This window comes from Ambystoma mexicanum, chromosome 2p (genome assembly GCF_040938575.1).
Source record: "Ambystoma mexicanum isolate Mex_15411 chromosome 2p, UKY_AmexF1_1, whole genome shotgun sequence".
Taxonomy (NCBI): Eukaryota; Metazoa; Chordata; class Amphibia; order Caudata; family Ambystomatidae; genus Ambystoma; species Ambystoma mexicanum.
In genome coordinates, this window is record NC_090923.1 from 1,007,753,507 (window position 1) to 1,007,775,360 (window position 21,854).

Sequence of the window (21,854 nt, forward strand, 5' to 3'; positions counted from 1 at the left end):
GCTCAGTCACTCTGCCAACTTGTGTGGTACATGCTTCTGCTGATGGTTGGTTTGTTTACTGGCAAGAGTACAGGTCTGGTGCAATCCCCCTCAGGATGCTGTTTTGGATGTTGCCTTGCGCTGGTGGCAAGCGATGGGGGACTACTGTTGTTTTGTGTCATGTGTTCTTGATTTCCATTTTGATGTCTTGTACCTTCACATGCCTGTGCTGCATCAGTACGGCTATGGTGAAATGCCGTACATGGATGCCCACTCACGGGGCGCTTCGAACACCTGCATGCATTTCTACGTTGGCATGCATGGGTGAATTGTAGATTTCACTGGTTGCATGGTGTGAGTACATTGCGCCTGCCAGGAGTTGTGCAATGTGGCCAGGGAGTGGAGTACAGGCACTCAGTGGGCCATTTACGGTTGGTTCACGATGCCGTATTTCTCGCCATGGCGGAATGGTCCATTCCGCCATGCCTGATGGCGTTAGGTACATGTCCGCTAGGGTCGGAATTGGCGTACCGTTGCACCATGGTGGTGTTTGCGGTTTGGCATGGTGCGCGCGCGCGTGCTTAGTGCAGTTAGCGTTGGCGTTCACTACGGTGTCGCTAATGGCTTCGTACTTTGCGGTGACGGGTCATAGTCGCACCGAGCGCTTTTCGATGGCGGTATTGCATTTCCGCCATCGTTTTCCCCTTTCCGCCAGGGTCGTAATGAGGGCCACTGTCATTATTTGTATATAAATTCAATCTGTATGTGTGTTTTCACTACATTAGTGTGAGAAGGCTTGGTTGCAAGGCAGTTTATGCTTACATCAAGTGGCCATTTACCTATTTCTCTCCATTCCCCGCCCCCTTTGTTTACTTTCACCCAGCGGCTCGACTGTGCCCCTCTTGCTCTTGCAGTGTCCAGGATTTGAGCGGGCTGCTGGCTGCTACATAGTTAATGTAAGATAACAAACTGTGCAGAGAGAAGCGTCTCGCCTGGCCTTCTCTTGCGACTGACAGCAATGATAACTGCTTCTGTGCAAGTAAATTGCATTCAAGTGGCGCTACTCTCTGTCAAACCTCACACAGCACCCTCCTTGTCTGCAAACTAGTTCTTCCTCGCTCCAAAGCTACAGTTTGCATGGAAGCCTTGCCAGACTCAGTCTTCATCCGAACAAAGGAAGGGCTGGCCAGCCTCTTTGCCTTTTACAGGGCATTGGGCTTAGTGTGCCTCGAGTGTTACACAAAAACTGTGCTGCTCTCACCTTTTTTGTACTGTGCCATTACTCAGGTGCACTAAGGGCTTTACAGGTGTGCGTGTGTGTGCCCAATGGACACGTGCACGTGGGCCACAACGCCCATAATGAACGAGCCCCCACACTGCACCAGTTGGCCCGTAGGTATGTTCATTGAGAAGCGCTGTTTTGACAAGGGCTGTCTATGGCTGGTCCTGCTGCTCCCCGCTGAGCATTGCTGTTTGCTGTGCTCCGTGTGACTTTAAAGGAAAAGAGAAAGGAAAACAAAGAAAGGACTGTTTTTCGAGCACCGTGAGCCCGCCCCTCCATCCCACAATTCATTTAGTCTGCGAATCTCGTGCTTTATGCGCGCGCGCTTTTTGAGAAGCGCTGTTTTGACAAGGGCTGTCTACGGCTATCCACGGGTGTTGAGGGTGTTGCAAGGGCACGGTGCTCATATTTACCATCTTTTTTTTTTGTTTGTATTGTGTTTTCGCTTCTTTTAAATGTATGGTCCATTTTATTTTCATTTAATTTTCAACTTAATCTTTGTTGTTTCTTATTTTTTTCTTTTGTTTCTTTCCCCCTTTTCCCCTTAATAAGTGGCACAATTTATTGTTAGAGTCCTAAGTTATTAGGCTACTTTCTGCTTTAGCATGTATACCTTAAAAACCAATATGCCAGACATGCTAACTAGCTCTAAAATGGCGGAGGGTGTGCCTCCTTACCGCAGAAAAATGTCCAAACACACATTGTTCTGTCCCCGGCGGTGAAAAAAGACTTGTTATGAATGATATTAGGAACTACTGTGTGCTTTGTGGCTCAAATCTGGGAGCCGGGAGAGAAGAGAAGGTGGAAGAAAACGGCCCCGAGTTTTGAGATCTGTAGAGGAGTCTTGCCCCAAACAAAATAGATCTAAAATTGATGGCGATCAAGATTCAGGTGCAGACCAGAGTCCAACAAATATGAGCAAACGACAAAACCTTGCATCGCCAAGTCCTCAAGGCGATAACTCCAATTGTCAGACACGCAACGTCACCCATGTATCAATTTCCGATGATTCAGAATTAGTGGAGAACAATAATTTCTCCACCCCAATGATGAACAGTGGGGCTCCTCCCATTGATTTGGCCCAGACATCCATTTCTGATCTATCTCTTCATGCTAGTTTCTCAAATGGACTACATGAAGAAAATGTGGCAAGTTCTCCACGACCACATATCGAGAACCTCTCCATTTGCACCTGTCCCTTTGTTTTCTTTATAGCCCCAACTCCCAGGCGTCCTAAACCTCTGCCTCTGGCCCCTGGAGTGACCCTGCAACCACCTTTACTTGAAATTACACTCAACCTAAGAAAGCAACAAAATAATCATTGAAAACCTATTCTAAAAAGATAACTCTGTCTGAATCCAAGGGAAATAAGAAAACAAAGAACATCAAGAATTCTGAAATAACCTCCAATTCCTCCACTAAACAATTCATTAAGAGATTACGAATGACTCGGCCTTCAATGGCAAGTGAGGCGGTGATAAATAAATATAAATTAATGCGAAAGAGCAACATGAATCCATATGTCACGGGCAAGGAAGCGGGAGGTAGTCTTGCACATCAACCTCTAGACAAACTGGTTAACAAAATATCTAAAAATCGGTCTCCACCGTGAAAAGCAACAATGGAGTGGCAATTGTACCTGTAACAGCCGAAATACACACTGAGCCACCACGAGTAAAGTCTTGGGATGAACAAGTAAATCTGAACCAAGCTCTACGCAGGAAAGAGTTTCGTGAAGCAGTGGATGCTTATTTAGAATCACAAGCACTGTGTGACTCACAGCTGAATCCTTCCACCAAAAAAAATCATGAAGGAACTAAAGGAAGATCTAATTGCAATCCAGAAGAATATACAAGAGAGGTTCCGTTACACTGACTTGTTCATGCCAAATGACACAGATAGCAGAGATCCTAACGTCTCAAGAAAAAAGAGATTTACGCATCTGCCACAGCAAACTTGCAGCATGTTACAAAACCAGCCCCTCTGGTTGTTAATGCGGACCAAAATAGATACAACAAGTGAACCCAAGACCAAAAAAGGACCAGTTCACTTTTATTGTAAAATGTCGGCCTGAACCTTTTCGACAATATACAGTGTGTCGAGCAAATATTCTGAACATTTTTAAAGACACATCTTTGCTCACTGACGTATCCACAGTCGACTTAGTACAAGTAGGCTTTCTGAATTTGTTCCACCCGGAGACGGTGAGATTGTGGATTGCTTCAGCTTTGGTTGCAAGTACCACCTGGGAAGCGAAGGAGGAGCTCTTTGAATTAGGCTTCATTATTACGCAAGATCAAGTCACCTCTAAGCCCCCGGAGTTTACTAAAACTGTAATAAAAACTGCCACGGCAATACCTTTTTGCGGGTGACTCACGGTTCACCCCGGATCTCCCTCTTCTGGGCTCAGATCCCCTTTTCACAATTACAGTTTGTAATAGCTATGAAAGACGTTTGAATGTGCACAGGGTTTGGCTTGACCCGTTGCAGGACCACTTCGATTTCCCAGTTCACAGTTTTACACTCTCAGTAGGACACCTAACAGAGACCTTTCGAATGAGCAACCACTTGGCGCCGGACCAATCTGCATATGGTCTCCACTTTAGTTTCAAAACTTCACTCACTCTTTGGATGCTTAGTTATATTTGTGCGTTGCTCGTCACATACGTCTTAACCTCTGTTCTTTGTAGATTTGTTCATACAATGTTGCCACTTGCAACCTTGGTTCTAAGACAGACTGGTCAGCTATCATTCTACTCGATTCACCGGCTGTGCTGGCTACACTGGAGCAGCTTTGTTTTCAGAGTCAAGGACAGTACCACAGTGGCAATTGCTCCTCCCTGCCTCGGCCGTCGATGCAGGAAAGCCCTGGGTACCTTCGACACAAAATGCACCTTTCTTCAGCTTTAATTCCCGGTCTTATGTTTCTTATCCTTGAGGGCTTGTGAAAATAACGGGTTTCTTCCTCGGAAAAGGCCAAGTGCAATTCCTTCCTTTCAACCCTTTCTAGTCTCACCGTCATTCTCCTCGTATTAAACTGCCATCTCAGAACTGCTGCTTCCTCATGTGGTTTGCCTTGCTCAGAGTGTGCTTTCATGCTCCGCCTTTTATCCATGTGGGGAAGGGTAATGGAAGACAGGAGTGTGTAATTATCAGTGAATGCCTGACTCTGCCTGATCCTTGTGTTGGGACATGTCAAGTATACGGCTCTGGTGTTAGTCTGTTGTTGCTCACAGTGAACTCTCTGTGAGAAAGTGTTTGTGTCGGTAAAGGGGGGGTGGGGGGGTTGAGCTTCCAAGTATACTTCTTGGTAGGATGCAGAAAAGGTGCCACAGGGAAGGGGATACCGCGTCTCACCTTCGGTGTCCCTCTTCCACTCTGCAAAAAAAACCCTCATACAGGTTATCCTCCTGCACTGGTCCACCCCCAGAAACTGGTTCCAATAGCGATGGCCGTGTTCTGGCAACCTAGATGACAGATCCCCGGGGACTAGCAGGTGAGATACCTTCAGGTTTCTCACACAATGCTGGTTCCAGGTTTCCCCCAACTGACATCTCATGTCAGGAGATCTGCACAACTCTTGTCTCCTTATTTCTCTCACAATGACTTTTGGCTAATGGCAATGCTGGTTCCAGGTTTCCCCCAACTGACATCTCATGTCAGGAAAATTGTACCATGTTTGCCTTCTCTTTATAATTCTATTAGGTCGATATTCAAAAGTATCCTTCAAATACTCTTTAATGTCTCTGCACATCCCAGGGCCCCCTTCACTCTCAGGCTGACTCACCGGTATACCGTGCTGTTGCTGCAAGCATCTTTCACAGAGCTGGCTTCCGCCCCTGTACAGAGCTTTGTTCGGTTCCCACGTTGGTGTTTGCTTCCTTTGCCGCCAGAACCTACGCAGCTCTACAGGGCCTCTCCTCTTCTTACCCTACTGCACTTCGCTCACCTTCTCATTACCGGAGCTTCTCCTCTTCAGTCTAGAACACTGCCGATCTTCTGCAGGCAGCCATTCACCACTCTCCCTGTGGCTCTTCTCCTGCAAACTGCTTCTGTCACCGGTCTCGCTTCCCTCTCCGTGTACTCTGCAGCCTCTCTCCTACTTCCTTTCTCGATCCTCCAGCTGCAGGTAACCTTTGTGTTTAAATGTCCCACGAGCTGATTCAATTTTAGACAACTAGATTGCACTTTAGGTTTAAGATCACATTTCCTTCCTATTGACTCAGTAGTTATGGAAATTGGAGTTCACATATGTTTTAGACCTCTCAAGGTGATAATGTTTTAAATACTTTTTGCAATAGAGATTGTCAGAACCAGGAGATGTTATATGTACATTATGTGAATTAGTGATCACAACACTTGGCTCCACTTTACAATAAGCCAATAATATTTTAACAATTTGAGTTTCAGGGAGACTGGAAGAATTGTGTGTCTATTAATGGAGTTACCACTTCCCCCTCTATATGTCTATCTCCTTATGATCCTCCCTCACGATACCGCCCCAAGGGTCAGGATCGGTTAGTGGCTGCCTTTCCCTGGGCATATGGGAGGAGACCACTACTGCGGTTTCAGTGATGATTTCACAGGGTTCATCACACCCGCCACTTACAGAGTGGTGGTCTAGTACCCATAGAACGGAAAATAGTTCAGCGATTTTGCTTAATTAATTAGCCAAATATTCTCAAACTGTTTGAAATTTTTTTCACATATTTTGATATCATTCAAGCAAATGACTTCCTAGGGTTGCACCAGATACCAGCTTCGATGAACCAGGATGAACGTTTTGCCGTTTTTGTCATGATGTAATGGCCTTGACCTGGTCGCTCTGTTTGCAGGAAGTATCAGGAGAGGAACTGGAAGGGCCCCCAGGCCTAGATCTCAGGGAAACTGGAGATCCCAATGTGTTGACGCACTGGGAAACTTGTGGGGAGATCATCATATGAATTGTGGACCCTCTAAATATGAACTGCAAAAGGTATGCTCAAGTAATTGTGCCTTACCGTAATGCCTGTGTCATCTTCTGAAATACCTCTTAAGTTCTCATGTGCACAAGCTTTTTACTGATCATAAATTCACCTTTGCACTTAGTAAATGTCATATACCGTGATTTGGAAAAAGATAGTGTTAAGCTTCTTAGACATCTCTATCTCTATTATTTAATCTGGTAATTGCAATGTTACTTTTTAGTCTATGCCAGACAACAGTCAGAAGCCCGCTTGCATGCAGCAAGACAGCCCCCTACACTAAGAGGCAATGCACCTGCGACCATTTAGGACTTTCCAAATGCCTCAGTGATATACCTTTGAGAGCTGTCATGACCTACAGTTACCTATGCCAGGCTCAGTAACTCTCTCTTTGCAGCCCCAGCCTCCTTACACAGCTATGGTCTAATCCTGGAAAGCAACAGGCAGAATGTTCAACCCTGCTTCCATAACATTCTGAAATGCAGCCTTCTTTGCGTTCAATCCAATGGAGCCTACATGGTGCAGCCACCAAAGTAGTGCAGGACCAGGACCTGGGTTTTGCAGCCTATGCACATTCGGGAGAGTCACCTTATTTAAACGCTGATGTATTTGTTCTCCCAGAAGCCTTGTCTGCTGAGGTAAATTTAGGGATGTGCAGTTGGCAGTATTCCTTGCATGCTCCCGCTAATTAATGTACATAAGACCTCAGCACTTGGGGTAAATGTATCCATTTGGTAGAGAACATGGGAATACAGTGATCATTTCTGGAAACACAGCAGGGGAATTTTAGAGAACTGCATGACTAGGACCTATGGCTTCGCCTAGCCCCTCCCTCATGTCATGTTCTGGGGAGGACACGGTCAATGATGGAGGAGCGCGGTTCGTCATACAATAGGAAAGCCAACCACAGAGTGCATACGCAGGAGCATTGTACCGCGCTTGGCACTTGCCACCACAAGGAATAAAGAAAGGTTGTGCTCTCGCCTCCTGCTCCATGAATAGCGTTCAAGTGTAAAGAAGCTTTCACGCAGAGCAAGGGTGACCTCGCGATGGCAGAACACATGACGTGCTTCAACCGAACCATATGAACGGAACTGACGGTGGACGCTAGTTTCTGGCTCCACATCTACCAGGGCAAGAAGCTCCCCCACTGATGATTGCATATGTCAGCAAATGTTTGTCAGAGGTGGAAAAAGTTACTCTCAACCTGAAAAAGAAGGTCTTGCAGTTAAATGGGCCTACAAACATTTTCAGATGTTTCTCTTGGGAAAACCATTTACCATAGGTACTGACCATCAGGCTCCGGTGATCATATATGGAAATCCTCTGTTCAAGATGCCACCACGTATAGAGAAATGGCGTCTAAGACTACAAGATTTCAACTTCACAATAATTCACAAACCAGGAAAAGAATATAATCTGGCGAATTTCATGTTAGGTCATCCACTCCTGGATCCTTCATAAAATGTCTCCATGGCCGAAGAGTACGTAAACTTTCTCACCCAATATGGGCCGCCCAACTCTATAATGCCAGCAATGATCAAAGAGCACAGCCTACAGGATGTCATGCTAAGGAAGATTTGAGAACTGGTTAGGTCTCTGAGGAGGAGAGTTGTGCGCATTCAAACAGGTGAGAGAATAATTGTCAGTATCAACCGAAGAGCTCATGCAGGGCAACCAAATTATAATTCCCACAGATCTACGACACCAGGTCATAGATTTAGCGCATGAAGGTCACCAACAAATGGTGCCCACCAAACATCAAATCAGCGACACCATGCAGATCCCCGGAATAGATGAAATGGTACAACGCACAATTAAGGCCTGTCATTTGTGCCAGAGCACATTGAGAGCAAGTAATCCTGAACTTCTCCAAATCTTGGACATGCCGGATCTACCCTGGACTCACATCTCAGTATTTTTATTTATTTATTTGAATTTATAAAGCGCCTATCAGCCCTGAGGCATTGTGGCACTGTTACAGACAGCTTTGCTTAACATTACAATGGGAGGCAAAATATTTATGCAGTAACACAGTCAGGCAGAGGTACATATAGTTGCAGAGAACAAGGTAAGGATAGGACAGGTTCCAAGGTTCCATAGGAAGCTGTCTGTTCTTACATACATACGTGGCAGGCAAAGATAGTTCAAGAGCTTGGTTTTGAGCGCTCTGCGGAACGCTGTGAATGAAGTTTCCTTCCTGAGTGATAGTGGTAGCACATTCCAAGTTTTGGTGCCAAGAAAGGGAAGCTTGCGCCTCCAGCTTTGGTTCTTTTGAAGGTGGGGATTGCGAGCTGGTCGGATTGCTGGGCCTGCTTGGGTCTGTTTGATGTGGCAAAGTGAATTATTTCTGCTAGGTAAGGAGGAGCAGAGAGAGAGAGAGAGGCACATGTGTGATGGATAGGGTCCTAAAGAGTATCCGGTCTTTAACTGGGAGCCAGTGGGCATCCCTTCTTGCTTGGGAAATATGTTCCCTTTTTGGAATGCTTAGTGCAGCTCTAAGTGCGTTCTTTTTTGTGATTTGCAGTTTGCTGAGGTTTTTGGATGATGTGCCTTAGAAGCGGGGCGTTGCAGTAGCCTAACTTGGCTCCTTCTTCGTTCCCTGGAAGAACGTTCTTCAGCAAAATGAACTAAGATCAATGTCGCTCAATCGGGCAGTGTGTAACATGCTTTGAGACTGCAGGAATTTGCCACATGCAACTACAGGACAATGTCCCCCTGAGCTGCTCTGTGGGTGAAAAGTGAAAACGAGACACCCGCACATTTCAAGTACCCCTGATGAGGATGTGAAGAATCTGTTCGATACTGCTGCCTCCAAGAAACAGAGCATGAAATGCTAGGCAGATGCAAGGAGGAACGCCAACAGCTCTGTCATACAAAGGGGGGATGAGGTCCTCATATGTAGAAGACAAGAAAGAAAGTCAGACTCCCGGTTTGACCCAAATCCCTTGATTGCGTCCCATTTAAAGGGCTTGATGGTAATGGCCGTCTCTCTTGGATGAGTAGTCACTCGGAACATTTCTCATTTCAAAATGTGCAACAAAATAGAAGAGGAAAGCTGTGATGAAAAGAGCAGCGAGGCGAATCATGAGAGTGATCCAAGCAATGATATCGTAGAGGCACCAATTGAGCATCCAACAAGACCAACGAGATGCATCAGAAGACCAGTAAGATCGATTGAAGAAATCTAAGAAAGAGAAACCGTGAGTGACTCGTCATGCCCAATAGAGGAGAGTTCATGTCCTAGGGAGGTCATGGTTAATGGTGGACGAACCCAACTTGTCACACAATAGGACAGCCAACCAGAGAGCGCGGCTTGGCACATTCACAATAGCAATGTACCGTGCTCTGCACTTGCCGCTGCGAGGAATACAGAAAGGTTGTGTTCTTGCCTCCATGTGGTTTTGTTCCTGCCCAGTGCGCTTGCACTTACCCTCTGTATCTTGTGCAGCAGCCTACAAGGTACTTTCCATCCCCTCACAGTCACGGGACATAAAACCTCATTTTGCTCTAGAACATTTAACTGTCAGATTCTGCTTACTTTCATTGTCACTGTACTGCCCCCATTTGCCTTCCAATATCACCCGTCCTCTTCCCCTTCTTGCCTTTCCTAATGTAACACATCCACATTCCCAACCAATATTCCTCTTGTCCATATTTATTTTATTTATTGGGTTTTTATAATGCGCCTATAAACAAGTGTTTCAAGGCACAACAAGGCAAGAGGAGGAGTAACAGGGATGACAAAAGCAGAAACGCTCCTACTAGGTCTTGTGGCATTCGAATTGTGCAATTGCAGTCAACAGAAGTGCAGTGGAGGGGGGGGCCGAGGGTAAAGCAAGTGCCAAGGGAGGTCAGGTGGACCGAGCCTGGGGAGAGAGAGTGCAAGGGCAAGTGTGAGGAATGGGGCTGGAGGGGCTCAGGGGGTGCAGGTCCAGCCAGGCTAGTGCAGGGGGAGGGGACCCAGAAGGGCAAGTACAGGTGGGTGGGCCAGAGGAGACCAAGTGCAGGGGTAAAGTGGTTGGGGAGGGCCAGGTGCCCTGTAAGATTCAGAAGGAAGCCAGTCAAGAGGCAGAGGGGGAACTTTAGCAGGGGAAGGGAGAGGGAAGGAGGAAGAGAATATGAGCTGCTTGAGCAGCTCGGGGACTTAAGTAGATCTGTCTCAAGTTTGAGAGGGGCAGGGAGGCCATTGCAGAGGAAGGCACCTTCGGAGGAGAGAAATCTACCCCCCCTCCACTGTCTGCTTGGAGAAGCATCTGATCAGCAGAGAGTTAGAACTAGAAGACCGAGACTCTAGCAGGGAGGTATTTAGGGAGAGAGAGTTTGATGTAGCAGGGTGTCAGGTTCCTTAAAGTCTTGTGGATAATGCAGAGGGTTTGGAACTTGATCCTCGCAACAACCAGGAGCAAGTGGAGAGATTTTGGGCAGGAGATATGCGGTCCCTGGGCTTGAGGCTGAAGAGGGGGGTCCCTGAAATGGCTGTCATGTCCCCTATGCCAATGTCAGCCCAAAGGAGTTCGAAACGAATGATACAACTCACTGTTCGGCCAATCACCAGGCGTGCAAGTGTATCCAACATATGCAAATAGATATTCTCTCAGATGACTCTTTAAACCTTATCTAGTTGACGGTTTTGAAGAAACAGGTGTCTCATTGCTGGATCAGGTTAACTGATGACAAGATCCAGCCGTGATGATGTCACTAGTGACAACACGACATAGCAGCGTTAGTCACAGAGCAAATTTGCATTCCTGCATGAAGATAGGCAGACAAACACACACATACACGAAGAACATTCTTACACCTTCTATAGATAGAGGACATATACATGTACATACTGTCAAGAGCTTTTTCCTTTCCATTAGCCAAATGCAGAAACGCAAGAAAGACAAGCCTACGTGGACCGAGCTTGCAACCACGTTTACTGCAACTAACCATAAGGAGTTTCAGGAACGTATAAGGAACCTATAGGGCTCTAGCGTGACTAACCTCTGAGAAGATATTAGAACACATAGGGAAACCATAGAATGACTGTAGTGAATACACATAAAACCATAGGCCTCAAGTAGGGAATACACATAAAACCACAGGCCTCAAATACATGAAGGGAAAAGTGCAAATCCTTCAGCACGAAGCACAGAGACGGTGTTCGCAGACAAGGGGCGCATGGAAGATTCCTGATTCCTGAGACGGTGAGCCACCTGCAAAATACAGAATATAATCCTCATAATTGTAGACAGAAAGGCTGAGTTTTGTGGTCCTAGCACATGTGACCCAGCAGAGCCAAACAATGGCTATTTACTCATGGTGAGAAGACGAGCGGTTTCCAGCGAAGCAGACAAGATTGATACATGCGTTGTCCACCAAAAACTGCAACATGCAGGCACTCTCTCAGGCTAGGTGATCAGACTCGTGGCAACAATGGGGACACATAGTCTTTCTCATTACCTTGAAAAGGTACACTGAATGCTGTGAACAGAACATGGTCTCAGGCCTGCGGGAACCCGCTCCAGCCAATCCAGACGCTCAGATCATGGGGTGGTGTAGAATGTTGCACAGGCCAATGGTCTTCGTGCGACCCTGCAACAAAGTAATAGATAGTTTTGTGAGGAAGTCTCAGGCGATGCCACCTGACATGGGAAGACCAGTGAGAATACAGATGTAAATGGGTTCTATAGGTAGTATGCCTAAAATAACCAATAGGGGGTTCCTGTAGGTTTTTGGGGGTGGTGTTAATGTTTGCGTGTCACCATGATACAAAACCAGGTGACACATGCTCAGACGCTGAGATTGCCAGAGATTTTGTTGTTCCCTGGATGATCCCTGTACATTAGAGAACAAAGGGCAGTTCAATTTGCTCCATGGCTGAGCCTTCCGTTATTGCCAGGGGGAAGGCTTTGGATGGGCCCTGGATACTCTGCTAATTTGTAGTATTGTTGATGTGAACGCTGCCCCCCTCCTCCTCCCCAATCCTCTGGCATACTATTACAAAGCCAAGGATAAGTGTTGCAATCCTATTCTGGATTAGTTGAAGGGGTGATGGGAGGAGTCAGGCAGGTTGTGGAAGAGGCTGTTGCAGTAGTCCAGCCTGGAGAGGACCAGAGCTCTGGAGACATGGAGTTTCTGTGGGAAGGTGAGGAAAGGGAGGAAAGGGAGAATGCCTCTGAGGAGGTGCAGCCGAAAGTGGGCATTCTTGGCAAGGTCCGTGATGTGAGGAGAGAAGGAGAGCGAGGATTCAAAGATGATTCCAAGGTGTTATGCCTCACAGGAGGGTGATCATAGGGGGTCCATTTAGAGTGGCCAGAGTGTAGGAAGGATGGAGGGAGCTGGGGTCCCAATGAGAAGGATCTCAGTCTTACTGGCATTAAGGCAGAGATTGTTAGCAGCGCACCATGCCTGAATAGCAGATAGACAGTCAGGAATGAGAGGGGAAGAGAGAAGCTTGAAGGAGAGTTGCGTGTCGTCCGCATAACACTGAAAGTTAGGGGAGAAGGCAGAGATCAAATGGGCTAGAGGTGGCGCGGTAGATGTTGAAAAACCAAGACGAGAGAATAGAGCCCCGAGGGTCACCACAGGTGGAGAGTGAGATGGAGGAGAGAAAGGGGCCCAGTTGAACCTGGGAAGGTTGTTCAGAGAGGAAGGAGGTCAACCAGTCCAGAGCCAGGTCTGCGATGCCAAGGGTGTCACAGAGCTGATTTATAAGGGTGGCGTGACTGACCGTATCAAAGGCAGAGGAAAGTTCAAGAAGGATGAGAATGGAAGGAGAACTGGAATCGAGATTAGAGAGCAAGTCTTCTTGGGTGTTCAGAAGTGCAGTTTCTGTGCCTCTGGCAGCTCTGAAGCCAGACTGGTGGTCGTAGAGACAACCAACAGATGCAGTATGGTGGATAAGCTGGGAGATGCCCAGCTTCTCCAAGAGTTTGCCCAGGAAGGGGGCAATGGAGATAGGGTGGTAGTTCACCGGACAGGAAGGGTCGGCAGAAGGCTTAAGTGTCTTAAACCAGCCAGACTGCAGTTTTAAGCACTCTACAAGAAACCTACAAATGAAATACATTATAGCCTTTTGTTAGTCAGACACCCCAAAGACAGACAATGTTCATATCACTCTGTGATGGCACAGCAGGGGCGCTGTGTGCCCTGGTCGTGCGCATATAGGCATGCACACACACATACGTGCGGTGCGGTGACCTCACAGAGCATCACAACAGTGAATAAAAAATGCAAATTGGCAGCACGAGCGCCAGCCCATGCGTACTTTCCATCATCTATCAGCGGCCATTTGTTTCGAGGCCCTGGAGGCCTCAGCCAGTCATTCCTCACCCATTCTGCATCCAGCAGGCTGATATCAGACAGCAACCCTCAGCACCCAAGAGCCACCTTGGTGAGGCTTTACCCAGAAGGGCCTCAGGCCGGCATCTCCAGGCAGGATCTAACACACCCCAGGCACGTCTCCTGCCAGCCTTTCACTGGCTCCAAAGTCCTCTTCTTATCTGTCTCTCTAGTTGCCACTTAGGTTAGGTGTGGCAGCAACGATCTCGGCTGCTCCTACAAAGTGCTCTGAGTCACGCTCTGTGTATCCACTTTCAGGGCCCGATTTTGAAGCGTGCACTTCTTGTCATTCAGGGCATTTGTTCCTTTTCGTGTAATATTGTTTTGTTGTTCACGATTGTGGAGGTAGAGTTTTTATGGACGTATCTCACTTTCACAGTTGCTAAACTAACAATGTTACCGAGAACAGCTTCTTAGGACGCTGACATATTGTTATTTGAAGGGTGTGGGTTCCATTACTTGCAAAGACAATGATGGGGAGTTATTTTTGGACTAGGTTTCCTCCACGTAAAGGCTGAAGTCGGAAGCAGTGTGTGTGGTCAAGGCATATACCCCTCACATTGCCCTGAGCAGGTGATGCATTACCATGAACTCCCCCACCCCCACACACCTTTCTGAGCTCAGAGAGGCCTTAACGGGTGAAGACAACATATGAACAACACGTTGTGGTAGTCTATGATGCACCGTCGAGGGACGTAATCTCTGACTGGCTGTTAACTAAATTCCCGTCTGAGGAATTAATCCTGTAATGTGTTCTGTGTTCACTGTTTTATGTACAGTTTTTGTGTTCACTATGGCACAACTAGTGTAAAGTATCATCTTTTTTTGAAAATATATCGATCACGTCCAATAACGTGAGTTGACATGATTATGGATACATTTAATGGTCGCAATGTTTAAGATGATAGCTTAGTGTGTTAAGCACGTGTTGCAGATATCTGTGTTCGCATGCCAGGCTACAGTTCCAAATTCGAGCAAGTCAAGAGTTTTTCTGAGGTAAATTAACTGAGTGAAAAGAAACGTTGGTGATAGTAATATATACTATCCTTTAAAACAATGTACCCACATCTGAAAGCGCTAGTTATACAAAATAACAGAGCATCGTCAGTACAGTACAGGTCTACAGCTGGTCCCTCCAAACTATGGATGTAAAAACTGACCAGCAGAGCAGCATTGTGCACTAGCCGGGAGCGAAGATTGGGTGGCCAAACTGGAGGCCCTTGAACCAAAGTAAATTGGAGGCAGTTGAAGCAAAATGTCCAGGCTTTTGCCACTGGATGAAAGTGGGATCCTGGACAGATTATTTCATTTCATTGTATAGTACTGTGGTGTCTTTGGTGAAAAGGCTTAACTCCTCACATTTTGGTGGCATTCGTTGGCCCATTGCCTGCTCTTTCTTTTCAGGGATGCACTGTTAATGACTGGTCCCCACTCAGGAAAGAGCCCTCAGGTCAGCAAATGCCACAGACACCAGAAAGCTTATTATCCGAGCTACTTATTTTACACAGAAATCATTTTGACTTTTTTCTAGAATTTCAAATGATGTTTACATCATCTATAGCAATTGGCTTGCCTGTGTCAAATAATAACCACTATCCAGTGTCCTGAACGTCGTTAGGTTTCTTTTGCTGTATATTTTTAAATCTTTACTATATAGCATAAAACCCACATGAGATCAGCTACGATTCTGGTATGTTTAGACTTCAATTTATCAAAGATGAAATAAAGCTATAATCCTGCTCCTTGTGTGCAACATGTTTCACAAATAATTGTCATGCTGGTTTATCATGTGATTTGGGTACCTTCCAATTCAGTTCTGTGAAACAGGATATTATGTTAACTCAGTAATGCCAAACACACACACAAGTGTGACTCGATGCATGACAAGACCTTTAGAAAGAATGTGGCCAAGTGCTGAGATTACTGATTGACCTCAAATCCTTGCATTTGCACGTTACCAGAGGATGAGATATAGCGTAACCCATGTAATAGTGTGTAACCTGTCAATATTGCCAGTCCATGCATAGTTGTAAAATGGTCAGTCCCTAATTGTGATATAGTTCTCAGGGTATGCTCTTCAAGGCTTTCCTCATGGTTGCTTCACATATATTAATAGTATATTAATGGCGACCACCCATATGTTCCACACCAAAGCCATTTGTTTCTTTGGTCACTCATGGCAACACCACTTCAAAACCAATGGGCCTCTTCTAATCCTAGTCTATAGCTCTTATTAGGAGTCAGCTGGTCTGGAAAAAATGGCAGGAATAATGCAGGTACTACAGGCTCTGGCATTTTTTCCAGACTGGCTTACTCCGAGTCTGGAGGTAGAGGCAGTGAACTACCGGCAAGCCTGACCTGTCGGGAGTTCAGGCCCCTACCGGCAGAGAATTGCCCTATAACCGGCGGCCGGTACAAGCAGTGCCGGTGATAAGGGCAAACCCATTCCATGGAGTCCGGTAGGACTCCGTGAAATGTGAATTTACTGCCGTTGCAGGCACCTGTAATATCCCAGTAACACTGGGAAATCGGGCGCCTGTAATGGTAAGGCGAGTTTGCCGGTAACCCGTTGGTAGCAATGGCAGATTACCAGCGAACTCGTAATGAGATCCTATGTGTGGATATGTGCCCGTTCCTGGTAATGTGTATCCACATCTCTGCTATTGTATGTGTAACCTCTGTCTCCCATATCCATGTTCGAGCATTTGGCCATTCTGTGAGGCTGCTAATCCGAGTTCTGTGTCTATGCTGGGGTAGGAGTACCTATTCCATTTGGCTACTACTCTTTGTCCTCCATTAATACTACAGCTTGTATCCCTTCCTTGCGCCTGCTATTGTTAGAACGTGTTGTGTTCCTGTGCTAAGTATAAATCTGAGTTAGGTATCCCAGACAGCTGGAAGGACCTGTGTGCTAATCCACTTTCTTTTCTTTTCACTTGATTTCAATCTTTCACATATGTATGTGTATATGATGCTCCAAAAGATGTGTTAATATTCACAAAGCTATTGGGCCTCATTCCGAGTAGGGCGGTAAAGGAAACCGGGCACCGGTAAGGAGACCGGTGCCGGTAATCCCTTACCGCCCTACTACGAGGTCCCTTAGCGGGTCCCTCCTTTAACGCCTGGTCTGACCAGGCGTTATGGACGGGACCCGTTAAAGGACTTCAGAGCTAATAACGGTACCGCAATTTGCAGTACCGTCATTAGCCCCTTCCCCATTCCCATTGAGCCCTATAAGGGCTCAATGGGAATGGGGAATGGCTTTTTTAATGGGGACTTACCGGTCCCGCAAAGGTCGGACTACACCGGTAAGTCCCCATTGAACTAGAATGGTGCCGGACCCGTTATTGGAGGCAGTCATGACTCAAAATAGCGCCATGACTACCTCCAATCTCGGAATAAGGCCCATTGTCTTTATTTTAAAGATCGTTAGGAAGTAGGCCTGTAGCAACTTCTATCTTACGTCCAATGCATTTCGGTCACATTTGACCATCTTCAGGGACTGTTATAGAAAAAAACATATACACAAACCATATCAATATTGAGTGTTTTCAACAAATAATGATTGTTTTACATTATTCCATATCAGGCAGTGGTTTACCTTTGCAATATGCCAATTTTCTTTTTCTTTACTTGGTGGTAACCCAAGTTTATCCAACATTCAGTCCGATGCCCTCTATGGCCCTGAAATAAAGTAATCGATCAACTAGTATTAATTTGTCCATTCATCGATCAACTAGTATTACTATGTCCATTCAAAGTTTATATTATCACAGTTCTTAAATTATTGTAATTTAAAATATACTCATACTTTAAAAATGTCATACCTTTTTTCATTTCATTAAATGACTTTCCACTGATCTTGTGATTATAGAGACCTGTGTGTCAAAGATATTTGAAATTTTTTAGTGGGTAGCCCCAATTCCGAATTATGGGCAAACAGAGATTTTTAGTGTTAAATCCAAAATGTCCACTCCGTTGAGAGGTTCTTACCTTGTTTTCACAAGATTCCATCCAGCAGGACACCAGAGTCGCAGGGATGCGCATGTCTGTGTGCCCTGCTCGTTTGTATACGTTCAAAATGGCACCAGCGCATGACGTGATGATGTGATGACGTGCCGACAGCCATTTTTAGGTAGCAAAATTCTGTGTTTGTTATTCTGTGTAGTTCTGGCAAATATGTGTTACTGAAAAGGTGTAACCATAATGTTTGTATATTGGCATCCTTCTTTTATAGGTTATTTAAACCATGACGTTTTTCAATCTTGAATCAGCCAGTGGTCCAATACCTTGGGTATCTCATATTGTAGCAGCAGCAAAGAAAGGAACACTTACCAAGATATCCATATGCATAGACATGAGGCAAGCCAACAAGGCAATTGGGCGTGAAAGGAACTGTGGAATGCACCTGGATGACATGATCAGCTTACTGAATGGTGCCAAAATATTCACGAAGCTTGATCTGAACAAAGGGTATCACCAGATCAAGCTAGACGAACAGTCCAGATATTTCAACACTTTCGCCACCCACTTCGGATTGTTTAGATATAAGAGACTCCGTTTCGGCATATCTTCGGCAGTAGAGATCTTTGTAGAGAGCGTCCAAAAATCCATTTGTCACGTGAGGGACTGTTTCAATTACAGTGATGATATTCTGTTATTTTGTGCCACCACTGAGCAACAAAATCAAGCCCCACAGCAAGTCAGAGGCATAGACAGGATAGGCCCTGAGTGGGCAAGGCCCACCCAGAGTCTGTAAATGCTCACTCAGCAGCGCTGTGTGGGCATTTCCAGATGTTAATCACTGTGGTGGGCACAACTAGATTAGCTTCAGGCCTCACTTCTTAGACAATCCTGGCTACGCCTCTGCAGCAAGTGTGTAGCGCGCTAGTAGAAGCAGGGCTGACATTGAATTTCGAAAAATGAGCATTTCACAAATCAAACCTCACATTTTTCAGACACATTTTCTCGCATAAAGGGTTGAGCCCTGACCCAGGGAAAGTGGCCGCCATCGCAGATATCTCGTCCCCAGAAGATGTCAGTGATGTCAGTTAATTTCTAGGAATGGCAAATTACTGCAGCCGATACCTCAGAGATTTCCCCACCACCAGTGCTCCACTCAGGGAACTCACCAAGCAAGGATAGTGTTTAAATGGTCTCAAGAGTGTGAAAAAGAGTTCACGCAGATCAAGAGGAACATCGCGTCGGCGGAATACATGGCTTACTTCAACCCAACCATGTGCACGGAACGCTAGTTTCTGGCTCCACATCTACCAGGGCAAGAAACTCCCAGAATGGTGATTGCATATGTCAGCAAATGTTTGTCGGAGGTGGAAAAACTTTACTCTCAACATGAAAAAAAGGTCTTGCAGTCATATGGGCCTACAAACATTTTCAGATGTTTCTCTTGGGAAAACCATTTACCATAGGGACTCACCATCAGGCTCTGGTGACCATATTCGGAAATCCTCTGTGCAAGATGCCACCACGTATAGAGAGATGGGGTATAAGACTACAATATTTCAACTTCACAATAATTCACACACCAGGAAAAGAATATCATCCGGCGGATTTCATGTCAGGTCATCCACTGCTGGATCCTTCAACAAATTTCTCCATGGCCGAAGAGTATGTTATCTTTCTCACCCAATACGGGCCGTACAACTCGATAATGCCAGCAATGATCAAAGAGCACAGCCTACAGGATGTCATGCAAAGGAAGATTTGAGAAAGGATTAGGTCTCTGAGGAGGAGAGAAGTAGGCCTGGAAGGAATTCAAGACAAATAATGTTCCATAAAAGAGTTGTGCGCATTCAAACAGGTGAGAGATGAACTGTCAGTATCAGCTGAAGGGCCCATGCAGGGCAACCGAATCATAATTCCCACTGATCTACGACATTAGGTCATGAATTTAGCGCCTGAAGGTCACCAATGAATGGTGGCCACCAAACATCAAATCAGCGACACCATGTGGTTCCACGGAATAGATGAAATGGTACAATGTACGATTACGGCCTGTCATTTGTGCCAGAGTACGTTGAGAGCAAGTAATCCTGAACTTCTCCAAATGTTGGAAATGCCGGATCTACCTTGGACTCACCTCTCAGTAGACTTCTTCAGACCTTTGTAGAAGGTTCTTCAGCAAAATGAACTGAGATCAATGTTGCTCAATCAGGCAGTGTGTAACATGCTTTGAGACTGCAGGAAATCGCCACATGCGACGACAGGAAAATGTCTCTCTGAGCTGCTCTTTGGGTGAAAAGTGAAAACGAGACCTCCCTACATTTCAGGTACCCTGATGCAGATGTGAAGAATCTGTTAGCTACGGCTGCCTCCAAGAAAAAGAGCATGAAACGCTATGCGGATCCGAGGAGGAACAACAAGAGCTCCGTCATATAAACTGGGGATGAGGTCCTCATATGTAGAAGATAAGACAGAAAGTTAGACCCCTGGTTTGGCCCAAATTCCTTGATTGAGTCCCCTGTAAAGGGCTTAATGGGAACGGCCCTCTCTCCTGGACAGGTAGTCGCTCAGAACATTTCTCTTTTCAAAATGTGCAACAAAATAGAAGAGGAAAGCTGTGATGAAGAGAGCAGTGAGGCGAATCATGAGAGTGATCCAAGCAATGATATCGTAGAGGCACTAATTGAGTATCCAACAAAACCAGCGATATGCATCAGAAGACTGGTAAGACTGACTGAAGAAATCAAAGAAAGAGAAACCGCGAGTGACTCGTCTTGCCCAATGGAGGAGATGTCATGTCCGAGGGAGGACATGGTTAATGGTAGACGAGCCCAACTCTTCACGCAATAGGACAGCCAACCACAGAGCGTGGCTTGGCACATTCTCAGTAGCAATCTACCATGCTCTGTACATGCTGCCACGAGGAATAAAGAAAGGTTGTGTTCTTGCCCCGGCTCTGTTTGCTTTTGTTCCTGCGCAGTGCGCTTGCACTTACCCTCTGTATCTTGTGCAGCCTATAATGTACTTTCCATCCCTTCACATTCACTGGACATAAAACCTCATTTTGCTCATGAACATTTAACGGTCAGATTCTGCTTCCTTTCACTGTCACTGTACTGCCCCCATTTTCCTTCACATCTCACCCGTCCTCTTCCCCTTCCTGCCCTTCCTAACGTACCTCATCCCCATTCCCAACCAATATTCCTCGACTCCATATTTAATTTATTTATTTAACTTTATTTATTGGGTTTTTATAATGCGCCTATAAACAAGTGTTTCAAGGCGCAACAGGACAAGGGACAGGGGGGGGGGGTAAAAAGGATAACAACACCAGAAACGGTCCTACTAGGTCTTGTGACATTCGGATCGTGCAAGTGCAGTCAACAGAAGTGCCAGGGAGTTGGGGGGGAGTTGCGGAGGGTAAAGTGAGTGCCAAGTGAGGTCAGGTGGACAGAGCCTGGGAGAGAGAGTGCAGGGGCAGAAGGTCTGCATGCTAAGTAGGAGGAGTGGGACTGGAGGGGTTCAGGGGGTGCAGGCCCAGCCAGGCTACTGCAGGGGGAGGGGGCCCAGAAGGGCAACTGCAGGTGGGGGTTTCAGAGGAGACCAAGTGCAGGGGTACACTGGTCGGAGAGGGCCAGGTGCCCTGTAAGAATCAGAAGGCAGCCAATCAAGAGGCAGAGGGGGAACATTAGCAGGGAAGGAGGAAGAGAAAAAGGAGGGTCTTGAGCAGCTTCCTGAACTTCAGGTGATCCGGCTGAAGTCTGAGAGGGGCAGCGAGGCCCTTCCAGAGGGAGGCACCTGTGGAGGAGAATGATATACTCCTCCCTCTCTCTTTGGAGAAGCATCTAATCTGCAGAGAGTTAGAGCTAGAAGACCGGAGGGCTCAAGCAGGGAGGTATTTAGGGAGAGAGAGTTGGATGTAGCAGGGTCCCAGGCCCCAAAACGTCTTGTGGATGATGCAAAGCGTTTTGAACTTGATCCACGCAGCAACCAGGAACCAGTGGAGAGAATCTAGCGCAGGAGAGATGCTGTCCCTGGGCTTGCGGCCAAAAATAAGTCTTGCCGTCCTTTTCTGGATTACTTGATGGGGGCGAAGGGAGGAGTTGGGCAGGTTGAAGAAGAGGCTGTTGCAGTAGTAAGGACTGGAGAGGACCAGAGCTCTGGAGACATTGAGTTTCTGTGGGAAGGTGAGGAAAGGGAGAATGCCTCTGAGGAGGTGCAGCTGAAAGTCGGCCCTCTTGGCAAGGTCCGTGATGTGAGGAGAGAAGGAGACAGAGGAGTCGAAGATGACTCCAAGGATTTTTGCCTCACAAGAGGGTGAGTTTGGGGGGCCCATG

The 21,854-nt window shown here is 46.4% G+C and overlaps 1 long non-coding RNA gene across 1 annotated transcript in view; it reads right to left on the minus strand.

Moving 5' to 3' along the window:
* LOC138565983 (uncharacterized) overlaps positions 1 to 11,802 on the minus strand; it is a 120,175-nt gene extending 108,373 nt beyond the window's left edge. The window contains exon 1 of the long non-coding RNA XR_011301754.1: positions 11,674 to 11,802. This is a non-coding gene — a long non-coding RNA (uncharacterized lncRNA). The remainder of the gene's footprint in view (positions 1 to 11,673) is intronic.
* Positions 11,803 to 21,854: the final 10,052 nt, after the last annotated feature.